The sequence below is a fragment of the Schistocerca serialis genome, chromosome 6 (genome assembly GCF_023864345.2).
Source record: "Schistocerca serialis cubense isolate TAMUIC-IGC-003099 chromosome 6, iqSchSeri2.2, whole genome shotgun sequence".
NCBI lineage: Eukaryota > Metazoa > Arthropoda > Insecta > Orthoptera > Acrididae > Schistocerca > Schistocerca serialis.
Genome location: NC_064643.1, coordinates 165,366,416 through 165,390,178, shown reverse-complemented (window position 1 = coordinate 165,390,178; position 23,763 = coordinate 165,366,416).

Genomic DNA, 23,763 nt, shown 5'->3' with positions numbered 1-23,763 from the left:
TTGAAGAACGAAATCCTCCTCTATAAAAATCAACATGGATTCCACAAGCAGAGGCCTTGCGAAACTGAGCTCGCTCTGTGTCTCCCTCAGATCCACAGCGCTCTAGACAACGGCGCCCAGCTTGATGCTGTGTTCCGCGACACCGCACTGCCGTTTAGCGAAAAAAAAAAAAAATACGAGCTTGTCAAGTAACGGACCAGCACATTGTATATATACGTACTGCCGGATTTAGAGCTGTGTATTTAAGTATTCATTTATTATTAAACATTACGTACATAAACAACCTGGCAGTCTGCTTATCTTCCTTAGAGCAAGAATCGAAAGGACAACGATGCACGTTCACGCTCGGGGATAACCGCTTTACTAACAGTGGTAACTGCTTGTAAGTGGCACAATAAAAGGTCTCCTATGGGTCCGTTGTTCGGTTTCGTCACATATCGGATTTGTCCGCAACACTTCACGCCGACTTCCCTGCAATTTCATTTCTGCAAACGCCACCGACCTAGCAACTGCAGAGTCAAAATAGCGTGGTGAATTTAAACACTGCATATTTTGGTGGTACAGCCGAGCGCCGATTACGTCCACATTTCCCCTCACACATCTCTACCGACTTCAAAGAGCAATCTTGTCATTTACATTTTTGTTCATCAGTTTCAGCAACTGTTTTCGTAGAATGACGATCTGAAGAAAAACCACATTAATTGCGTTAATTTTTTAACAAAACTGGAAATTTTAGTGTTCTATTAACATCGTCACCTCCCAGTGCAACCGGACTGCTTCTTTTGCGCCACACGTACTTGCTTCACACAGTCAAAGAGAAAGAGTGGACGTGATCTAAGCTAAAGAAGTAGTAAGACTCCTTCAAACAGTGAAAGTAAAATCATGTTCTACTACAATTTCAGAAGAACAACTTCAAATACTTACCGAAAATTATGAAAAAATATAATATAAAATAAAAATATTGAGCTCGATATTGCCATTTCATATCCATAAACCGATATGTCGGGTGATGAAATATCACCTAATATACCTATGTCTTTTGAGAAAATATCGATGTATCAATATTTTACCAACAGCACAAGCCGCTGGGTATCTCAACGAACATTATGAAACGTTTAGAAGCAGCTGTATAAGAGTCACTCCAGTCCACTTCCGCACTCTGTAGGCCACATTACAGCAAGTCCCAGGAGATACTTCCGGTAGCGCTACAATTTCTCCCCTGCCCTCCCTTTCCTTGTCTCTTTCGCGCTGGAAGACAGTTGCCTGGAGGCCTCCATAACAACCCCAGTCTCTCCCATATTCTCGTCATGGTCGTCTCAAAATGTGTCTGTGAGAGTCAGCAGTATGTGGATCCACCGTACTCGGAACGTACGACCATGAAATTTCAACAGTAAACGTTTCCATGATGCAGAACGCCTCGCTTGCAGTACGTGGCACACAAATTTGATGAGCATCTGAGTGACGCTTTAAGTCATACAGTGACAAAACGTGTCACTCTTCTTTAGATCACTGCTGTCTTCTCTGTTAATCCTAGTTGCTTGCACAGACAGAAGAGCGTGCCTGTTGCGAGTTAGTAATTCCCACCCCCACGCAAAAAATCAAAATGGAAATTTTACTGAGGGCCAAGGATACTAAAAAATTACAAGCTGTGTTTAACACATGATACTACGGCAGAGAACATGTAGCGTGCACGTAGGATTTTTTTTTATTTTTATTTTTAGTTGGAGAACTCCTCCTTCGGGTCAATGAAGAATAGATCAGCCACGTTACTCTCCGAGGAGAATTTTCAGAGTTGCAGATAAAAATTAAATTTTGATGTGTAGTTAGTAAAGTACAGGAGTATCCATGGTAAGGTCCCAGAATTTGTCTCGCTTATTAAAAGTCACAATATCCACATACTATTAGGAACATAGAACTGGTTGAAAAGAAAAATTCTAAGTTTAGATTGGAATTTATATCGCAAGGACAGATTGGGCGCCAGTGCTAGTGGCGTATTTATTGCTCTGCAGAACTCTGTACTATCAGGTGAGGTACTTGAGGATCGTAATTTTAAATGGCCTGGCCAGGCGCGGCTCGTGGTTTCCACACTGGGGAGGGATGAGACATTAATCGATAGGAAATAATCCTGACTTCGGGATATGCTGCAGATCAGTGTGTCACCACTTTCAGGAAGGGGGCAGCGGCAATATCACACACTATCCAAATGTTTACATTTCATAATTAGCTATTAAATAATATAAAAAGCTGACTCATGATAAAATCTGGAGGTAGCTTATTTGTACGCAACGTCACATTTCCCTGCAGTTTACAGCAACACACCGAGCGAGGTGGCGCAGTGGTTAGACACTGGACTCGCATTCGGGAGGACGACGGTTCAATCCCGCGTCCGGCCATCCTGATATAGGTTTTCCGTGATTTCCCTAAATCACTCCAGACAAATGCCGGGATGGTTCCTCTGAAAGGGCACGGCCGACTTCCTTCCCTAATCCGATGAGACCGATGACCACGCTGTCTGATCTTCTTCCCCAAACCAACCGACCTTTACAGCAACAAATCGTACTAAAAGACGCGGTTTGGAGAGCTCTTCAATACGATGTACTCGTATGTTAGCTTTGCTGAATGCTTAATGTCTTTGGTATTTTCGTTTCTACATTTCAAATGATTAGTGTTTTGTGTTCTCAAACCGCGGCGCTTATGAGTCAGCGTGACGAAACAGTGATGTTTTCATGATGTCACGGATCTTGTATTGTGATTGCCTGGCATGACCAAGCCAAACAACCACCATGGTAACACCGTATTTGTCGTATTTATACTTGCGTATTACAAAAATACGTATTTTAAGTGATAAAGCGCGCACAATCACTAAGCTGCATTGTACAGTTAAAATTGCGTGTGTACTCCTTGCTGCATTTACACAGTTTTTGTTCCTGATTCATTTTTACATCGGGTCTCGGCGCACCAAGTTCCTTTACTTTCATCCTAACCGCATGTTCCAAAATTTTGCTTAATTACTTTCATCCTAACCTCATGTTCCAAAATTTTACCTAATAACCCTTACAGAATACCTTGTTAATAACTCACACTACCTGCAGTCGGTAAGCAAGGAAACTAACGTAACGGGACGTACTCCGCTCACGTGGCGTACACCGAAGAGCCAAAGAAACTGGTACACCTGCTTAATATCGCGTAGGGCTCCCGCGAGCACGCAGAAGTGCCACAGCACGACATGGCATGGACTGAGTAATGTCTGAAATTGTGCTGGAGGGAACTGACACCATGAATCTTGTAGTGCGGTCCATAAATCCTTAAGGGTACGGTTGGGTGGAGATTTCTTCTGAACAGCACGTTGCAAGATATCCCACAAATGCTCAATAATGTTCATGTCTGACAAGTTTGCTGGCCAGCTGAAGTGTTTAAACTAAACTAAGAAGACTGTTTCAGGAGCCACTCTGTAGCAGTTCTCGACTTGTGGTGTGTCTCATTGTCCTGCTGGAATTGCCCAAGTCCGTCGGAAAGCATAATGGCCATGAATGGATGCAAGTGACCAGAAAGGATGCTTAATTGTGTGTCACTTGTCACAGTCGCATCTAAACGTATCAGGGGTCCCATATCAGTCCAAGTGCACAAGCCGTACACCATTAGAGAGCCTCCACCAGCTTGAACAGTCCCCTGCTGACATGCGGTTTTCATGGATTCCGTCCATCCGCTCGATACCATTTGAAACGAGATTCGTCTGACCAGGCACTATGTTTCCATGTCGGTGTTCACAGTACCGGTGGTGCGTAAAGCTTTGTGTCGTGCAGTCATCAAGGGTACATGACTGGGCCTTCGGCTCCGAAAGCCCATATGAATGATGTTTCGTTGAATAGTTCGCACGCTGACACTGGTTGATGGCCCAGCCTTGAAATGTGCAGGAATTTGCGGAAGGGCTACACTTCTGTCACGTTGGATGATTCTCTTCAGTCGTCATGGGTCCTGTTCTTGTAGGACATTTTCCCGGCCGCAGCGATGTCGGAGGTCTGATATTTTACCGGATTCGTGAAATTCACGGTACACTCGGGAAATGGTCGTACGGGAAAATCCCCACTTCATCGCTACCTCGGAGATGCTGGGTCCCATCGTTCGGGCACCAACTAGGACACCACGTTCAAACTCACTTAAATTTTGTTAACCTGCCATTGTAGCAACAGTAACCCGGGTCTGGGAAAAGGTAAGGATCGAGTCTTGTGCAAGACATGAATGAGAGTGTTGCGTTACACAATATGTGTGTCGTGTGCGACCGACAGCAGAGCGCCAGTTCAAATTCCTAGGTGTTCAGATAGATAGTAAGCTGTCGTGGAAAGCCCATGTTCAGGATCTTGTTCAAAGACTTAATACTGGCATTTTTACTATTCGAACGGTATCAAAAGTGAGTGATACTTCGACACGTAAATTAATCTACTTTGCTTATTTTCATTCACTTATGTCGTATGGTATTATGTTTTGGGGTAACTCTTCCCATTCTAGAAGGATATTTTTGGCTCATAAACGGGCGGTCGGCAATAAGTGGTGTGAGTTCACGAACCTCTTGTCGACTTCTGTTCACGAGTCTGCGTATTTTGTCATTGGCCTCTCAATATGTATATTCCTTATCGTCGATTCTTGTTACCAATATTAGTTTATTCCCAAGAATAAGCAGCTTTCAGTCGGTTAATACTCGGCAAAAGTCAAACCTCCATTTGGATCGGACTTCCTTAACTCTAGTGCAAAAAGGTGTGCCGTATACTGCTGCATCCATTTTCAATAAGCTGCCACTCGAATTCAAAAATCTTAGCAGTAATCCACGCGCTTTCAAATCGAAACTGAAGAGTTTCCTCATGGGTCACTCCTATTCTGTCGAGGAGTGCATTGAAAACTTAAGTTGATTCTTATTGTATTGCTGATGGCGTTTACTTCAACTTATGGATAGACTTTTTTTCAGGTTCATGAACATTTATTTTTATGTCTTATTACTTTTATGTTGTAAGTTCATGTACTGACACGTTCCATGACCTTGGAGATTTGCTCCTCAACCTGGTCCTACGGAACTTGACGTGTAAATAAATAAAAATAAAAAACAACTGCGCGAGACACTTGTATTATATTGGCGTTGTCGACCGCAGCGCCGTATTCTACCTTTTTACATATTTCCGTATTTGAATACGCATGCCTATACCAGTTTCTTTGGCGCTTCAGTATCAATCCCGCCCTTTTCCCCCTTCTCATTTGTGACTCTCTTGCTTGTTGGTGATAGCGTACTTATGTTTCTGTACTCCAGTGCACTCTGGCGAGATATTTTCAAAACTTATTCCGACGGTGGAGAGAATAGCCAGTGGCAGAAAGAAAAAAAAACTGTCTGAAACACTATAAAAAAATAATGCTGAACGTCTATTAATGACGCAGTTAAGCGTAATAAAGATACACAGAGACAAGGATTCGATAACGAAGTTTCAGCAACTCTGTCATTCCCTTTTGATGTAAGCAGCGGAATTGTGTGCGCCTTGGTAGGACACCAGAGCTTTCGGGACGCCCAAAAGAACAGTACACCGAGGAAACCGCGCCGTCAGACCCCTGCTACGTGGAGCTAAGCGGTATTTCCAGGCGCAGCCTTAAGACTAGCTACTACCTGTTCGAAAAACATCGCTTGATACCACATACCAACAGTTCCAAAAACGTCAACCCAGTTAATTAAATCCATGTGGGAAATATGCGAAATGCGTTCTGATAATTTAAGTTCTGTAATACGTTATTGAGACTTTTTTCTTAATGTATATTTTGAGGCGGCTCCGCCTCAGAGCCTTTAATTACGAGCCATGACTGGGTCTGGGAAAAGGTAAGCATCGAGTCTTGTGCAAGACACGAATGAGAGTGTTGCGTTACACAATTTGCGTGTCGTGTGCGACCGAGAGCAGAGCGTCAGACGAGGCAGAACTCGTAGTACTAAACCAGCCACACGAGGGCAGAGCGTCCAGCTCCACCACGGTGACGGTGGCTAGAAGACGCGAGTCAGAGGTAGGTGCATAATACATATCCGGCGTAGTACAGGGCTGTAAACAATTCCGATGCTTTTGAGAGACTGTTTTCGAAAACAAAAGTTGTATTTGCACACGGGTTCTCTTCAGCTGTTAACATTTGAAGAGGATCAATAATTACACGTGGAAAGTCTTCTGAGGCACTCGGCTGCAATTCCTTCTCTACTGCGCCCGTTAATCCGTCCTCGATGTCTTCTCGCACTTCGTTAACCCGAACTCGCACTGTATTTCATTTATACTCTGCAAAAACTGGTTTCACAGGAAGTCAGTGAGCGGATCGAAATTAGCTGTTTAGTCGTCCGGCCGGCCGAAGTGGCCGAGCGGTTCTAGGCGCGACAGCTACGGTCGCAGGTTCGAATCCGGCCTCGGGCATGGATGTGTGTGATGTCCTTAGGTTAGTTAGGTTTAAGTAGTTCTAAGTTCTAGGGGACTGATGACCTCAGATGTTAAATCCCAGAGTGCTCAGAGCCATTTGAACCATTTTTGTGCTGGTAAACGTCTACATTATTTGATTTTCAAACAGCTGAGCAAAACTCAACGTACTCAAACAGTGTTCTATTTACTTATTCCGATCATCACTAAACTGACACACAATATTTTTAGCGCAACGCAGTCTGACTCTCAATAATCTCTACAAAAGAATGGACCTGACTAGCAATAACCTATGCCTTTCATGAATCACTTACCTCACAAAAATCTTCTCGAACTACTGCAATACAGCGAGCGCCAATAGTGCCAGCTAAATAAAAGATTCTACTGAAGGCACTAACTACTGATAGGCGTTGTTAGCAAATGAAAGACTTTAATAGAGAACAAACCTTAACACTATATATATATATATATATATATATATATATATCAGTTCATGACATCCAGTATTACAAATTTCCTGTTTTGACGGACACACGTCCAGATCGTCCGCTCTTAAAATTCTGCCATCTCTCTCCCCACATCCACCACTGCTGGCGGCTCAGCTCCAACTGCCCAACGCTACGCGATGGTCACATCCAACCGCCCAACACTACACAGGTGAATATTCCAACAATGAGTCCAACCGGCCGCAGACTGCACACAGCACAATCAGTCATTTTCATACAGAGAGCGCTACGTGGCATTACCAACATAAAAACCTAATGAGCCTACTTACAACGTGAAAGGTCATAACTTTGTTACAGCTATCAATAATGGCACGAGCGCCGAGATGGCGTCTCACCTTTAAAAATTAACATTTATCTCGGATAAATCTGCTCGCTCTATTGACTATACGAAAAATGCATCGTCAGAAGATTATAGTGAAATGCTGAAAGATCTGCAGAGGATCAACAACTGGTGCAGGGTCTGTTACTTAACCCTGAACCTAAGTAAACGTAACGTAGGAGTATCAGTCTGGAGCGGTCTAAAGTGGTATCACCGCATGAAATTTGTTGCAGCAGAAGCTGTAGCTAGTCTGAGAGTCAGAGAAAGAATCTTAAGGAAATGTGTAAGACATCTACGAAAGAAGTGGCGTACAGAATACTTGTAAAACTGACACTTGAGTGTTGTTCCTCAGTGTGCGACCTCTACCAGTTTGCTTTAACGGATTAAATGGAGAAAATTCAAGGAAATGTCGCACTTCTCGTCTTAGGATCGTTTAGTCCTTACGACAGTGTTAGGAGATGCACACGAAATCCCAGCGGCAGCCGCTACAATACAGGCTTTGTGCAGCATCATGATGTTTACTGTTGAAATTCCGATAGCGTACGCTCCACGAAGAGTAACGCAACGTACTGCTTTCCCCCAACATACGTCTCGCGAAATGACCACAACGAGGTAATAGGAGAAACTGCAGATGGTGAAGTGGTTGGTGGGCAGTCGTTATATCCACAGACACACAGTTGGAGAAAGGGTGAGGAACGGGGACAATGTCAGTTGTACTAGAAGTACCCTCTGCCACACCCCTTAAGGTGGCTTTGGCGGAGTATTGACGTAGCTGTAGATGTTCACATGATACGGAAGACATCTACATCTACATTTATACTCCGCAAGCCACCCAACGGTGTGTGGCGGAGGGCACATTACGTGCCACTGTCATTACATCCCTTTCCTGTTCCAGTCGCGTATGGTTCGCGGGAAGAACGACTGTCTGAAAGCCTCCGTTTGCGCTCTAATCTCTCTAATTTTACATTCGTGATCTCCTCGGGAGGTATAAGTAGGGGGAAGCAATATATTCGATACCTCATCCAGAAACGCACCCACTCGAAACCTGGCGAGCAAGCTACACAGCGATGCAGAGCGCCTCTCTTGCAGAGTCTGCCACTTGAGTTTGTTAAACATCTCCGTAACGCTATCACGGTTACCAAATAACCCTGTGACGAAACGCGCCGCTCTTCTTTGGATCTTCTCTATCTCCTCCGTCAACCCGATCTGGTACGGATGCCACACTGATGAGCAACACTCAAGTATAGGTCGAACGAGTGTTTTGTAAGCCACCTCCTTTGTTGATGGACTACATTTTCTAAGCACTCTCCCAATGAATCTCAACCTGGTACCCGCCTTACCAACAATTAATTTTATATGATCATTCCACTTCAAATCGTTCCGCACGCATACTCCCAGATATTTTACAGAAGTAACTGCTACCAGTGTTTGTTCCGCTATCATATAATCATACAATAAAGGATCCTTCTTTCTATGTATTCGCAATACATTACATTTGTCTACGTTAATGGTCAGTTGCCACTCCCTTCACCAAGTGCCTATCCGCTGCAGATCTTCCTGCATTTCACTGCAATTTTCTAATGCTACAACTTCTCTGTATACTACAGCATCATCCGCGACAAGCCGCATGGAACTTCCGACACTATCTACTAGGTCATTTATATATATTGTGAAAAGCAATGGTCCCATAACACTCCCCTGTGGCACGCCAGAGGTTACTTTAACGTCTGTAGACGTCTCTCCATTGATAACAACATGCTGTGTTCTGTTTGCTAAAAACTCTTCAATCCAGCCACACAGCTGGTCTGATATTCCGTAGGCTCTTACTTTGTTTATCAGGCGACAGTGCGGAACTGTGTCGAACGCCCTCCGGAAGTCAAGAAAAATAGCATCTACCTGGGAGCCTGTATCTAATATTTTCTGGGTCTCATGAACAAATAAAGCGAGTTGGGTCTCACACGATCGCTGTTTCCGGAATCCATGTTGATTCCTACATAGTAGATTCTGGGTTTCCAAAAACGACATGATACTCGAGCAAAAAACATGTTCTAAAATTCTACAACAGATCGACGTCAGAGATATAGGTCTATAGTTTTGCGCATCTGCTCGACGACCCTTCTTGAAGACTGGGACTATCTGTGCTCTTTTCCAATCATTTGGAACCTTCCGTTCCTCTAGAGACTTGCGGTAGACGGCTGTTAGAAGGGGGGCAAGTTCTTTCGTGTACTCTGTGTAGAATCGAATTGGTATCCCGTCAGGTCCAGTGGACTTTCCTCTGTTGAGTGATTCCAGTTGCTTTTCTATTCCTTGGACACTTATTTCGATGTCAGCCATTCTTTCGTTTGTGCGAGGATTTAGAGAAGGAACTGCGGTGCGGTCTTCCTCTGTGAAACAGCTTTGGAAAAAGGTGTTTAGTATTTCAGCTTTACGCGAGTCATCCTCTGTTTCAATGCCATCATCATCCCGGAGTGTCTGGATATGCTGTTTCGAGCCACTTACTGATTTAACGTAAGACTAGAACTTCCTAGGATTTTCTGTCAAGTCGGTACATAGAATTTTACTTTCGAATTCACTGAACGCTTCACGCATAGCCCTCCTTACGCTAACTTTGACATCGTTTAGCTTCTGTTTGTCTGAGAGGTTTTGACTGCGTTTAAACTTGGAGTGAAGCTCTTTTTGCTTTCGCAGTAGTTTCCTAACTTTGTTGTTGTACCACGGTGGGTTTTTCTCGTCCCTCACAGTTTTACTCTGCACGTACCTGTCCAAAACGCATTTTACGATTGCCTTGAACTTTTTCCATAAACACTCAACATTGTCAGTGTCGGAACAGAAATTTTCATTTTGATCTGTTAGGTAGTCTGAAATCTGCCTTCTATTACTCTTGCTAAACAGATGAACCTTCATCCCTTTTTTTATATTCCTATTAACTTCCATATTCAGGGATGCTGCAACGGCCTTATGATCACTGATTCCCTGTTCTGCACTTAAAGAGTCGAAAAGATCGGGTCTGTTTGTTATCAGTAGGTCCAAGATGTTATCTCCACGAGTCGGTTCTCTGTTTAATTGCTCGAGGTAATTTTCGGATAGTGCACTCAATATAATGTCACTCGATGCTCTGTCCCTACCACCCGTCCTAAACATCTGAGTGTCCCAGTCTATATCTGGTAAATTGAAATCTCCACCTAAGACTATAACATGCTGAGAAAATTTATGTGAAATGTATTCCAAATTTTCTCTCAGTTGTTCTGCCACTAATGCTGCTGAGTCGGGAGGTCGGTAAAAGGAGCCAATTATTAACCTAGTTCGGTTGTTGAGTGTAACCTCCACCCATAATAATTCACAGGACCTATCCACTTCTACTTCACTACAGGATAAACTACTACTAACAGCGACGAACACTCCACCACCGGTTGCATGCAATCTATCCTTTCTAAACACCGTCTGTACCTTTGTAAAAATTTCGGCAGAATTTATCTCTGGCTTAAGCCAGCTTTCTGTACCTATAACGATTTCAGCTTCGGTGCTTTCTATCAGCGCTTGAAGTTCCGGTACTTTACCAACGCAGCTTCGACAGTTTACAATTACAATACCGATTGCTGCTTGGTCCCCGCATGTCCTGACTTTGCCCCGCACCCGTTGAGGCTGTTGCCCTTTCTGTACTTGCCCAAGGCCATCTAACCTAAAAAACTGCCCAGCCCACGCCACACAACCCCTGCTACCCGTGTAGCCGCTTGTTGCGTGTAGTGGACTCCAGACCTATCCAGCAGAACCCGAAACCCCACCACCCTATGGCGCAAGTCGAGGAATCTGCAGCCCACACGGTCGCAGAACCGTCTCAGCCTCTGATTCAGACCCTCCACCCGGCTCTGTACCAAAGGTCCACAGTCAGTCCTGTCGACGATGCTGCAGATGGTGAGCTCTGCTTTCATCCTGCTAGCGAGACTGGCAGTCTTCACCAAATCAGATAGCCGCCGGAAGCCAGAGAGGATTTCCTCCGATCCATAGCGACACACATCATTGGTGCCGACATGAGCGACCACCTGCAGATGGGTGCACCCTGTACCCTTCATGGCATCCGGAAGGACCCTTTCCACATCTGGAATGACTCCCCCCGGTATGCACACAGAGTGGACATTGGTTTTCTTCCCCTCTCTTGCTGCCATATCCCTAAGGGGCCCCATTACGCGCCTGAGTTGGAGCTCCCAACTACCAGTAAGCTCACCCTCTGCGACCGCCTGGATCTTGCAGACTGAGGGGCAACCTCTGGATCAGGACAAGCAGCCATGTCAGGCCGAAGATCAGTGTCAGCCTGAGACAGAGCCTGAAACCGGTTCGTCAGACAAACTGGAGAGGCCTTCCGTTCAGCTCTCCGGAATGTCTTTCGCCCCCTGCCACACCTTGAGACGACCTCCCACTCTACCAGAGATGAGGGATCACCCTCAATGCGGGCAGTATCCCGGGCAACCACAGTCGTAGTCCGATCGGGGGATGCGAGGGACTAGCTGGCCGTCCCCGACAAACCCCCATCCGGACCCCCACGGTGATGCCCATTGGCAACAGCCTCAAGCTGTGTGACCGAAGCCAACACTGCCTGAAGCTGAGAGCGAAGGGATGCCAACTCAGCCTGCATCCGAACACAGCAGTTGCAGTCCCTATCCATGCTAAAAACTGTTGTGCAAAGAACGTCTGAACTAATCTACAGAGAGCGCAAACAAATGGACACAAAATTTAAACGGTTATTAAAATACAAGATTGCCTAGTAAATGCAGTAATGCTGCTACTTGCGCACTGCTGACGCACTGCTCGGCGGCGGAAGGAGACTACGCGATTTTACACTATTCAGGTACTAAAACGCGATGCTACAACTCTCGAATACTATAATACGCCAGAAATTTATGAATTAAACAATGCAAGTACCAAAAACACGCAAAGAAATTAAGACTTAAACTATGTAACAAATGAGTGAGCTAGGAGTACACGACTTGCTGCTGCAGCTGCTTATCCAACGGCGGCAGGGAGACGTGGCTGTGTGCTGTGATGGCTGCCCTGAGATTACCCTCACTCAGCAAGAAACCGTCGCTTATACACTACTGGCCATTAAAATTGCTACACCACAAAGATGGCGTGCCACAGACGAGAAATTAAACCGACAGGAAGAAGATGCTGTCATATGCAAATGATTAGCTTTTCAGAGCATTCGCACAAGGTTGGCGCCGGTAGCGACACCTACAACGTGCTCACATGAGGAAAGTTTCCAACCGATATCTCATATACAAACAGCAGTTGACCGACGTTGCCTGGTGAAACGCTGTTGTGATGCCTCGTGTAAGGGGGACAAATGCGTAACATCACGTTTCCGACTTTGATAAAGGTCGCATTGTAGCCTATCGCGATTGCGGTTCATCGTATCGCGACATTGCTGCTCGCATTGGTTGAGATCCAATGACTGTTAGCAGAATATGGAATCCGTGGGTTCAGGAGGGAAATACGGAACGCCGTGCTGGATCCCAACGGCCTCGTATCACTGGCAGTCGAGATGACAGGCATCTTATCCATATGGTTGTAACGGATCGTGCAGCCACGTCCCGATCCCTGAGTCAACAGATTGGGACGTTTGCAAGACAACAACCATCTGCACAAACAGTTGTAACCTCCCCGCAGAAATGAAGGAAAATAATTAATTAAATGTTAATGTGAATAGAGCCAAGTGTAATCTCCCCACAAATAATGTAAATGACAATAATTTTTCCGCAAATTATGTAAATGACTATAACTGAATGTTAATCGAAATAGAGCCAAATGTTGTTGAGCTCCCACAAAACATCGTTAAATTGAAATAAAAGCAACTGTACCTTCGCTACAAAAATATTGAAAAACAATGTCCCAATGTAAACTCGACACAAAAATTGAGAAATGAACATTAATCATTAAACCCACAATAATAGGGCAGCATCGCTGACCTTAGGCCCTGTGCAACAATTAATCTGATAAATTGATTCTGGGAGGAAAAGTATAGGAAATATTGTTTCAATTGGAATGATTCTTTTCTTAAAAAGGATTGCTTTGAAAACAAAATTATTATTGGGACATTTCTTGAACAAATTAATTACAATTAACATACATTACATTATCAGATGTGCGCAATGCTCCTTCATTACCTTATTTAACAATATACCTCGTCCCGAACCTTGACCAGAGACCCATGTCGACGCCCGCCGACTCCTCACACACAACTTCCGACCGACTGCAACTCGCAACTTACTACTCGCAACTGAACACTCGCGCGGTCAAGCGCAGACTAGACACGATAAATAACTTTCTGGTCAGAGATTCTGTCATGCCTCGCCATCGCTGGTACTGTTTCACATACGCGTTTCACAGTTCGACGACTTTTGCAGCAGCATGGACTATCAGCTCGGAGACCATGGCTGCGGTTACCCTTGACGCTGCATCACAGACAGGAGCGCCTGCGATGGTGTACTCAACGACGAACATGGGTGCACGAATGGCAAAACGTCATTTTTTCGGATGAATCCAGGTTCTGTTTACAGCATCATGATGGTCGCATCTGTGTTTGGCGACATCGCGATGAACGCACTTGGAAGCGTGTATTCGTCATCGCCATACTGGCGTGTCACCCGGCGTGATGGTATGGGGTGCCATTGGTTACACGTCTCGGTCACCTATTGTTCGCATTGACGGCACTTTGAACAGTGGACGTCACATTTCAGATGTGTTATGACCCGTGGCTCTGCCCTTCATTCGATCCCTGCGAAACCCCACATTTCAGCAGGATAATGCACGACAGCATGTTGCAGGTCCTATACGGCCCTTTCTGGATACAGAAAATGTTCGACTGCTGCCCTGGCCAGCACATTCTCCAGATCTCTCACCAATTGAAAATGTCTGGTCGACGGTTGCCGAGCAACTGGCTCGCCACAATACGCCAGTCACTACTCTTGATGAACTGTGGTATCTTGTTGAAGCTGCATGGGCAGCTGTACCTGTACACACCATTCAAGCTCTCTTTGACTCAATGCCCAGGCGTATCAAGGACTTTAAACGGACAGAAGTGGTGGTTCTGGGTACTGATTTCTCAGGATCTATGCAGCCAAATTGCGTGAAATTGTAATCACATGTCAGTTCTAGCATAATGTATGTGTCCAATGAATACCCGTTTATCAACTGCATTTCTTCTTGGTGTAGCAATTTTAATGGCCAGTAGTGTACATTTATTACAACTAAACAAAACTTCTTAGTGTATGAGTTAATTTTTCTTTACCCGACAGATATAATAATTTAAGCGACATACAAAAGGTATAAATGTAATAAACGACAATTAAATTTCCTTCCTGCTCTACACTAGAAGATATGTGCCTATGAGACTATATGTGAGACAACCGTATCCATCTGTGCAGCTATACATGAGGATCCTGTAAACTGTAAACAAGTTTATCGTTATCTTCGAATACCACGTAGACAATCCAGCAAACGAAATGGAGAAATCACTGTGAAAGATCGTCAGCGCAGTTCTTGTGATGGGGATGACCAGGTTACATCACTTGAAACGCAGAAGCTGCGTCACACGGATCAGATGTTGTTTTGCAGATGAGGGCATTCATATCGCAGAACTCGGCAGATCTTTAACGTAATATGCTCCTGACGTGAGTAGCAAGCTCCTGTGTCGTAAGGCGGTAGTGTTACGTTAAAAGATATGCCGTTTCGGTTGACACAGGACCATGATCCGTGGCGGAAGAGATAAAATGTATATACTGCTGACGTAAATAGCGGCGGACCGGAAGAAACGTGATTTGTCATCATACACAAGAAAATTCTACAACTTATAGGTGGAAGTAACATACAAGTAACTGGAACAATTACGGGAAATTCTCCTCAAGCCGTAAGCTGAAAGACGATAACATGACACCATTAATGTGAAGTGCTCTGAGTACAAACAACTTATTTAACACAGTGGCAAGTTATAAATCATAATTTAAAAACTCTTTGACGTCTAGTTTCATCCGCGTATAACTGAAGAAGGCATGTATTAGATCCTACGCACAACTTGCAGCTGAGTTAGCTTCTGTTCTCACCATAATACACTCCTGGAAATTGAAATAAGAACACCGTGAATTCATTGTCCCAGGTAGGGGAAGCTTTATTGACACATTCCTGGGGTCAGATACATCACATGATCACACTGACAGAACCACAGGCACATAGACACAGGCAACAGAGCATGCACAATGTCGCCACTAGTACAGTGTATATCCACCTTTCGCAGCAATGCAGGCTGCTATTCTCCCATGGAGACGATCGTAGAGATGCTGGATGTAGTCCTGTGGAACGGCTTGCCATGCCATTTGCACCTGGCGCCTCAGTTGGACCAGCGTTCGTGCTGGACGTGCAGACCGCGTGAGACGACGCTTCATCCAGTCCCAAACATGCTCAATGGGGGACAGATCCGGAGATCTTGCTGGCCAGGGTAGTTGACTTACACCTTCTAGAGCACGTTGGGTGGCACGGGATACATGCGGACGTGCATTGTCCTGTTGGAACAGCAAGTTCCCTTGCCGGTCTAGGAATGGTAGAACGATGGGTTCGATGACGGTTTGGATGTGCCGTGCACTATTCAGTGTCCCCTCGACGATCACCAGTGGTGTACGGCCAGTGTAGGAGATCGCTCCCCACACCATGATGCCGGGTGTTGGCTCTGTGTGCCTCGGTCGTATGCAGTCCTGATTGTGGCGCTCACCTGCACGGCGCCAAACACGCATACGACCATCATTGGCACCAAGGCAGAAGCGACTCTCATCGCTGAAGACGACACGTCTCCATTCGTCCCTCCATTCACGCCTGTCGCGACACCACTGGAGGCGGACTGCACGATGTTGGGGCGTGAGCGGAAGACGGCCTAACGGTGTGCGGGACCGTAGCCCAGCTTCATGGAGACGGTTGCGAATGGTCCTCGCCGATACCCCAGGAGCAACAGTGTCCCTAATTTGCTGGGAAGTGGCGGTGCGGTCCCCTACGGCACTGCGTAGGATCCTACGGTCTTGGCGTGCATCCGTGCGTCGCTGCGGTCCGGTCCCAGGTCGACGGGCACGTGCACCTTCCGCCGACCACTGGCGACAACATCGATGTACTGTGGAGACCTCACGCCCCACGTGTTGAGCAATTCGGCGGTAAGTCCACCCGGCCTCCCGCATGCCCACTATACGCCCTCGCTCAAAGTCCGTCAACTGCACATACGGTTCACGTCCACGCTGTCGCGGCATGCTACCAGTGTTAAAGACTGCGATGGAGCTCCGTATGCCACGGCAAACTGGCTGACACTGACGGCGGCGGTGCACAAATGCTGCGCAGCTAGCGCCATTCGACGGCCAACACCGCGGTTCCAGGTGTGTCCGCTGTGCCGTGCGTGTGATCATTGCTTGTACAGCCCTCTCGCAGTGTCCGGAGCAAGTATGGTGGGTCTGACACACCGGTGTCAATGTGTTCTTTTTTCCATTTCCAGGAGTGTATAAACTATCCCCTCAAATAAAAGACTGCCCAGCAGCGGGAATTAAGCACATACGCACCCTTCAACAAGAAGGACAGCAGAAGTGATCCACAACATTACCGTCCACTGTCATTGGCCTCTATCTGTCGCAATCTTAGAATATATCCTCAACTCATGTAATGAGGTATTTCAGACCATCCATGCCTACCATCATGGATCCCGAAAACATCGCGCTTTTCTCACAGGGCATCCTGGCTGCCATGGACTAAGACGATCAATAGGATGCAGTGTTTCTTGACATATGAAAAACATTTGACTCAGTGCCACCCAAAACATATTAAGGAAAGTATCGGATATCAAACGAAATTAGTCATTCAATTAAGGAGTTTTTGGTTGGGAGGAGTCGGTATGGTACTCTGGATGGAAAGTCATCAACAGACGTAGAGGTAACTTCAGGTGTGCCAAGGGGAAGTGCGTTGGGACTCTTACTTATCATGTTGTTTATGAATGACATGGTTGACAATGCTAGCAGAGATCTCAGACTTTTTGCGTTTCAAGAACCAGTATTAAGTGAGGAATCTAGATATGTACTACTGCCTCCGGCATGTCGCTCTTTTAGGTAACGCCGAAACAAGATTAAAGCACACAGTGACCATTTAAGTACGGAATTTTCTGGCGTCCGATACGTGAAAGAAATGGGAGGAAACCCTAGTAACTGGTAAAGTGTGAAGTAAGATCTGTCATTTATTTCACAGTGGTTTCGAGAGTAAGTATGTAGAATTAGAAACGCCAGCAGAAAGCTGTGGAAACTTAAGCAGAAAGAGAAGAGGCACAACTATGTTCCTAATACTGTACACTACATAATACTTTATTGCGGTATGCGCTCATTACATCCAACGTTCAAAATTTGTAACATCTAGGGAGAGGCCGGAGATGCCTATCCAGTTCGTAGGGATGTACATTAAATACTTTTCCCTTATTCATCTACGCAGCTGTCTGCTCCAAGGAAAACATCCGATTCTCGCCAAGAAGACAGGAGGCACTGAGAACCATAAGGACCCAAGTACACATACGAAGTTTTAAGAAAAATAGATGTTTATGAAAATCAAATTCGGTGGCAAACCACGTCTCACTAGTTTGGCTTGTTTTTTAACCAAGTCTCAACATCCTACATTTCCTTCGAAAAAGTAATGAACCGATTTTGTGTTACAAAATTTTAACTAAAATTTAAGGTTATTGTCATTAACGTTAAATTACAAAATTTTCATATGTTTCCAGAATGAGATTTTTACTCTGCAGCTGATTGTGCTCTGATATGAAACTTCCTGGCAGATTAAAACTGTGTGCCGGACCGAGACTCGAACTCGGGTGTGCCATCTCTCTTGTCCGTACATACTCAGTTCTGTGTAGGAATAGTGTGTTAGATGTAAAGTTCAGCTGAGAATAAGACACCCGCTACTGAATAAATATGGTTACCTAAACTGGTTTTACAGTTCCGTATTTGGGCATTATGTTCTGCATCCAAGAACTGTGGCGATATGCCAGACTAAGATATCTCATGACATGGTTTGTAGAAAATAGTGGCCTGCTAAAACTCCAACGAAGAATATGTTATTTTAAAGAAACGTTCCCGCAACGTGTTGAAAACTTCATCGTTGTAAAACTCCTGAAAGATACACTTTTAACGCCACAGCCTCTCTTTAAATGAATTGAAATTATATAAAATAACCGAGAAATGAAAATATTAACGTTCTATAAATTCTGGGATTGGTTGGTTGGTTGGGATTAAAGGGACCAGACTGCTACGGTCATCGGTCCCTACTATAAATTCTGACTTGAAATAATTCTCAGTGACGGGAACGTTATAGAAAACTTCGAGTCTATTGTTAATGGTTTCACGTATCTTATTAAACAATTTCAGTAGCAATTTCAAAACAGCCACGGCCCACCGTTAGATTGGAAGACAGTTCTTTTGGCAGTCTATAAATTGACTGTGACATTTAATGTTGTTTCCTTTCGGAAAAGAATATATTAGCTTATAGTCGTACTTCGTAATGTAAAAATGATTGCAGCTTATATCGGAATTTAAAGACAGCAAATTTCGCGGACCAATAAAAAAGCTTCTGTATCTAATTATTCTACAAGTACTATTCTTGTAAGGAAAGGAGTAGTATTTCAAATTAAATAAAAAAGAATTTAATAATATATTCAAAGTAATTGACACATACACCTACATTTGCTCATCACAGCTACTAATCGATAGTTAGGACGGAAAAACGAAAAATGTTGACTGTCAATATAAGCTTTTATATCATTCGTATACATTTAATTATTCCCTAAATATGATTAACCATTTTGTCTCCAGATAAGAATTAAAACTGAAGTCCCAGCTAAATTAACATCAGAACAAAGTTCGCACAATTCAGAATCGAGCGAGTTAACTAAGCGAGCAAGCAAAATCAATAGACAATGAAATCAAAAAGTGAGACCGAGGACCCTTGTACAGTGGTTTATATATCACTAATATCTATGATCTTCTCTCATTTAGAGATTACATGTATGGTTACTACTTAGGTATTTCTGATACAATTCATATTTCCCTGAAGTTTTACACTTTTCGTTTGCGCACTTTATATTATCTGCTTTTTCATATTTACAGCAGTAAAATTCTGGACTGTGCATAGAAACGACAGCTACAGTATAGTGCATAAAGTAGTTGGAAGAAATACCCAATGAGAGGAACAGAAATTACACTTTTATTCAAAGACAATAATTTCACTCAAGCTACTGCGATACATAATGGTCCTGCGCACATTAAAAAAGGCGGAACATATTTCTTAATGGGTGTGTGGTCACCACGCATGGCAATACATGCTGTGCAACATGCTTCGATGCTGATCACAAGCTGGTAAAGTACTCTTGTAGTCGGATGTTCCATTCTCCATCAGTGCAGTTGACAGCTGATGGATGGTCGTTGGTGCATTGGGCATGCTGCAATGTGTCTCCTCAACGTGCGCACATGTGCTCGATGTTGTTATGTCGGGGGAACGGACAGCCACGTCCATTTGCCGAATTTCTCTCGTTTCAAGAGCTCTTCCGCTTGCGCTGTTCGATGCGGTCCCGCATTTTCATCCCTGAAAATGAAGTGTGGGCCGAATGCACCCCTGAAAAGGTGCACATGGGGAATGAGTACTATGTCACAGTATCGTTGACCGGTGCCCATGCGCTGGTGTAAGCTGTTGCCAGCAGACCAGTCGGCAAAGGTGATCTCAAAGATCGATAAGTAGGCGCTGGATCTTGCACACCTATCACGAGAGAGGCCCGAGACACATCCACAAGCAACACGCAGCCAACGCCCTCTCGACAGCGTGTATTTAGGCCGCCGCCGCTGACCAGAGAGCCTCATTCAATCATCCAGTTTGGTGTCTGTCAGTGGCTCGCAGAGTTCATCACAGTCTGTTGTTGTTGTTGTGGTCTTCAGTCCTGAGACTGGTTTGATACAGCTTTCCATGCTACTCTATCCTGTCCAAGCTCCTGATGTAGTTTGGAATTCCTGTGTGATGGTCTAGATAGATGTCTGCCTATCACACATTACGACCCTCTTCAACTGTCGGCGGTCTCTGCCAGTCAACAGACAAGGTCGGCCTGTACGCCTTCGTGCTGTACATGTGCCTTCACGTTTCCACTTCACTATCACATTGGAAACAGTTCACGTACTGCGACAGTTATGTGGGAGGTGAGAATACTTGGATTTCATAGTCGAGCGGCTGCTGATAAGCCATATATCACGCCCGTAAATGTCAAACGACGCCTCGCTTGGTGTAAGGAACGTAAACATTGGACGATTGAACGGCGGAAAAACGTTCTGTGGAGGGCCGAATCACGGTACTCAATGTGGCCATCCGATAGCAGGGCGTGGATATGGCGAATGCCCGGTGATCGTCATCTGCCAGCGTATGTAGTGCCAACAGTAAAATTCTAAGGCGGTGGTCTTATGGTGTGGTCCTGTTTTTGATGGGGGGGGGGGGCTTGCACTCCTTTTTGTTTTGCGTGGCACTATCACAGCACAGGCCTACACTGATGCTTTAAGCACCTTCTTGCTTCCAACACTTGAAGAGCATTTCGGCGATGGCTATTGCATCTTTCAACACGGTCGAGCACCTCTGAGGTGGCGCAGTGGTTAGCTCACCGGACTCACATTCAGGAGCGGTTGGAATCCGCGTCTGACTATTCTAATTTAAGTTTTCCGTGATTTCCCTGAACCACTCCAGGAAAATGCCAAGATGGTTCCTTTGAAAATGCTTGGCCAATTTCCCTCCCATTCCCTGAAACATTCCGAGTGTTTGCTACGTCTCTAATGTCCTTGATGTCGACGGAGATGTTAAATCCTAACCTTCCTTCCTTCGCATTCTTTCGAATCTTTCACAAACGACTATGTGTGTTCCACGTGATGTGCCTATCCAGATACTTCGCGACATTTTTCGTAAGTGTCATAAATTAATTTCATCGGCCATGGGTGAGATGACGGTGTGGTGCCATCTACAGCGCTCGAAAGCGACCAATGCATGCTTTTAAAGAGGTGACTAATAACTTGTCCGTTTAGCTTAATTAGAAAGGGTGGGGGTGGAAACGTAACAGTACTGTTTTGAGATGAAGTCATTTTCTTACACAAATTCACTCCAGCACTCAGGCATATGTATGTGTAAGCACTTAAAGAACGTTGAACCGTGCTAAAATTTGCTTGTTTTGAAGAGCGCGCCGCAGTCGCCCTCCGTTTCTGGCAGTGGCGCCGCTGTAGAAATCGCAGCTTTGGTGTCTCCCTCTGGTGTGAAAGGGGAAAGGTAGCCTGTCCACGTGCATTTAAGGGGCGCGATAAGCTCGCCAGTGAGCAGGCTGGGCGAGTCGATTAGTCTGTCAGTCTGAGAGTCGGTCAGTCGAGGCGAGTCTAATCAGTTGGTCAGCCGGCTCAGTAGGGCAGTCAGTGTCTGTCTGTCGTCGGAGTGCTAGTATGTATGTCGTTTGGATCAAAGTTTAAGCCAGAAAATGAGAGTGTTGCCACTCCGCCAGTAACAGAACTCAGCGAGTGGTCGCCCAATCGGGGCTGAGTTCCTGCATCTGAGTCTGCGCGTTAGGCCGCCATTCTGCTCGAGTTGCTCGGGCAACCGCCATTGGCGGTTGGATCAGTTGGTTGGTCGCGCACTGAGACACGAGATGACTTGTCCGCCTTGAGCGTCGGCGCATGTGAGGTCCTCACGTGAGTCCAGTAGGCAGCGTCGTATAGAAAGGGGTAGTGGCTTCGCGGTTCACACGAGAGCAACAGGAGCGGAACCACAACATCGGGCTGGCAGGGGCGAGCTGCGACGCCGTGAGACGGGAGATCGGCGCGCCTTCCTGCGTCCGTTGAAGCGGCTGGCGGCGGACGGTTCGGGAGAGCGTTGGGGGTGCTGCACCAGGTCTTCGCCAGAAATAGCTGTTTATTAGAAGTTAAGTGATTGGAGATATGTTGTTTCATTTACTTGTTAAATTCTACTTGTTTTCTTGGTGAGGTCACCAGCCGCTTTGTTTTGGGGTCTTCCCACCATTCTTCTCCGTTTGCCCACCCGCGGGAAGGTGGTTATTGTGAATTGGGGGGTCCGTTTTTCCCTTGTGGAATTGGGGAGGTTTAGAGCAGTCTGCGGTTCTTGTTGGTTAGTAACACCCCCCGCCCCCCTCAATCTGCCATACGTTAATAGCTGCCTGTCATGTTTGTTGGATTCGGTGTTAACGAGTTTATAGAATTAATGTAAGGGCCGAATTCCTGAAATATGTTTTTATCTTGCCTATCATCTTGCGAGGCGGTGTATGTGTGATGTAGAGCATGCTGTACACTTCATGCAAGTCTGAATTTCATGGGCTTTATTTAAATAGTCATTTTTATAAAGTTGCTACCCTTCCACCGTAAGAGCCCTTTTAAAAACAAATTGCACTTTTGGTGGAAAATAAGTTCTTAGTGTGAGTATTTGTACCATTTCCATTCCTCTTACGGGGTGCATAGTTAATGTGTTTGTGTGAGTTTTTAAAAATTTTAGTTTAAAGTAATCTGGTGTGTTGCAGATTTGCATCAGTGTAGTTTTTCAGAGATCATTGTGAGCGGTCGTGACTACGGTCGTGTTGAAAGGGAGCAGAAGCTTCTCAGCCCGAAGGCTCCTACTGTCACAAAAATATTTTTTATTCTGCCTCTGAACAATTGTAACATGATATTTCGAGGGTGCTTTTCTGCTTATAATTTTAAATCTGTTTTGAAAGCTTTTAGGAATAAAATTCACATTTGTTAAATTGTAACTTGATATTTCAAGGATGCTTTTCTGCTTATAAATTTTGAATCTGGTTTTGTAAGGGCTTTTATGAATAAAATTTCCATTGGTTGAAATTTAATTTCTTTCCATCAGTTACTCCTTGGCAACTACTTCCACGCTCACATAGTGTGTTAATGTTCTTGATGAATCGCTAGTAAATAAAGTAAAATTCTTTAAGAAAAGATTTTGAAAGGAAATTTTCACTGTTCAAATGTAAACACATACATAAAAATAATGAACTCTTTAAAACACTTAATACAAATACTCTTCCAGGATTGGTATCATGAATTACTGTTAGTTAAAATCAGACCAAACTGAAAAGTGCTAAGTATGAAATTTAATGTACTACGTGTTTTAATATTGACTACGCTACACATGTGCTAAATAACAAAACCATTCAGCTTTTAGCAGTACGCTAGTCAGTGGACTACTTATCACACCTTATTTCAGCACTGGTAGTTTGACAGAAGTCAGAGATGTGTGCATTTAGAGTGATTACTTGAGAATTTAAGTCATAGTTATAAATAAAAGGCACATTCTAAACAATACAATGGTACCTGGTTTTGTTCCTACGACTGAGGCACCCCACAACGTCCCATACGTAAGCGGATTCAACAAATCTACAACATTATGTTCGCGTTCTTATGCATGAATTCTCTGCCTGTAGTTAGCACTGACA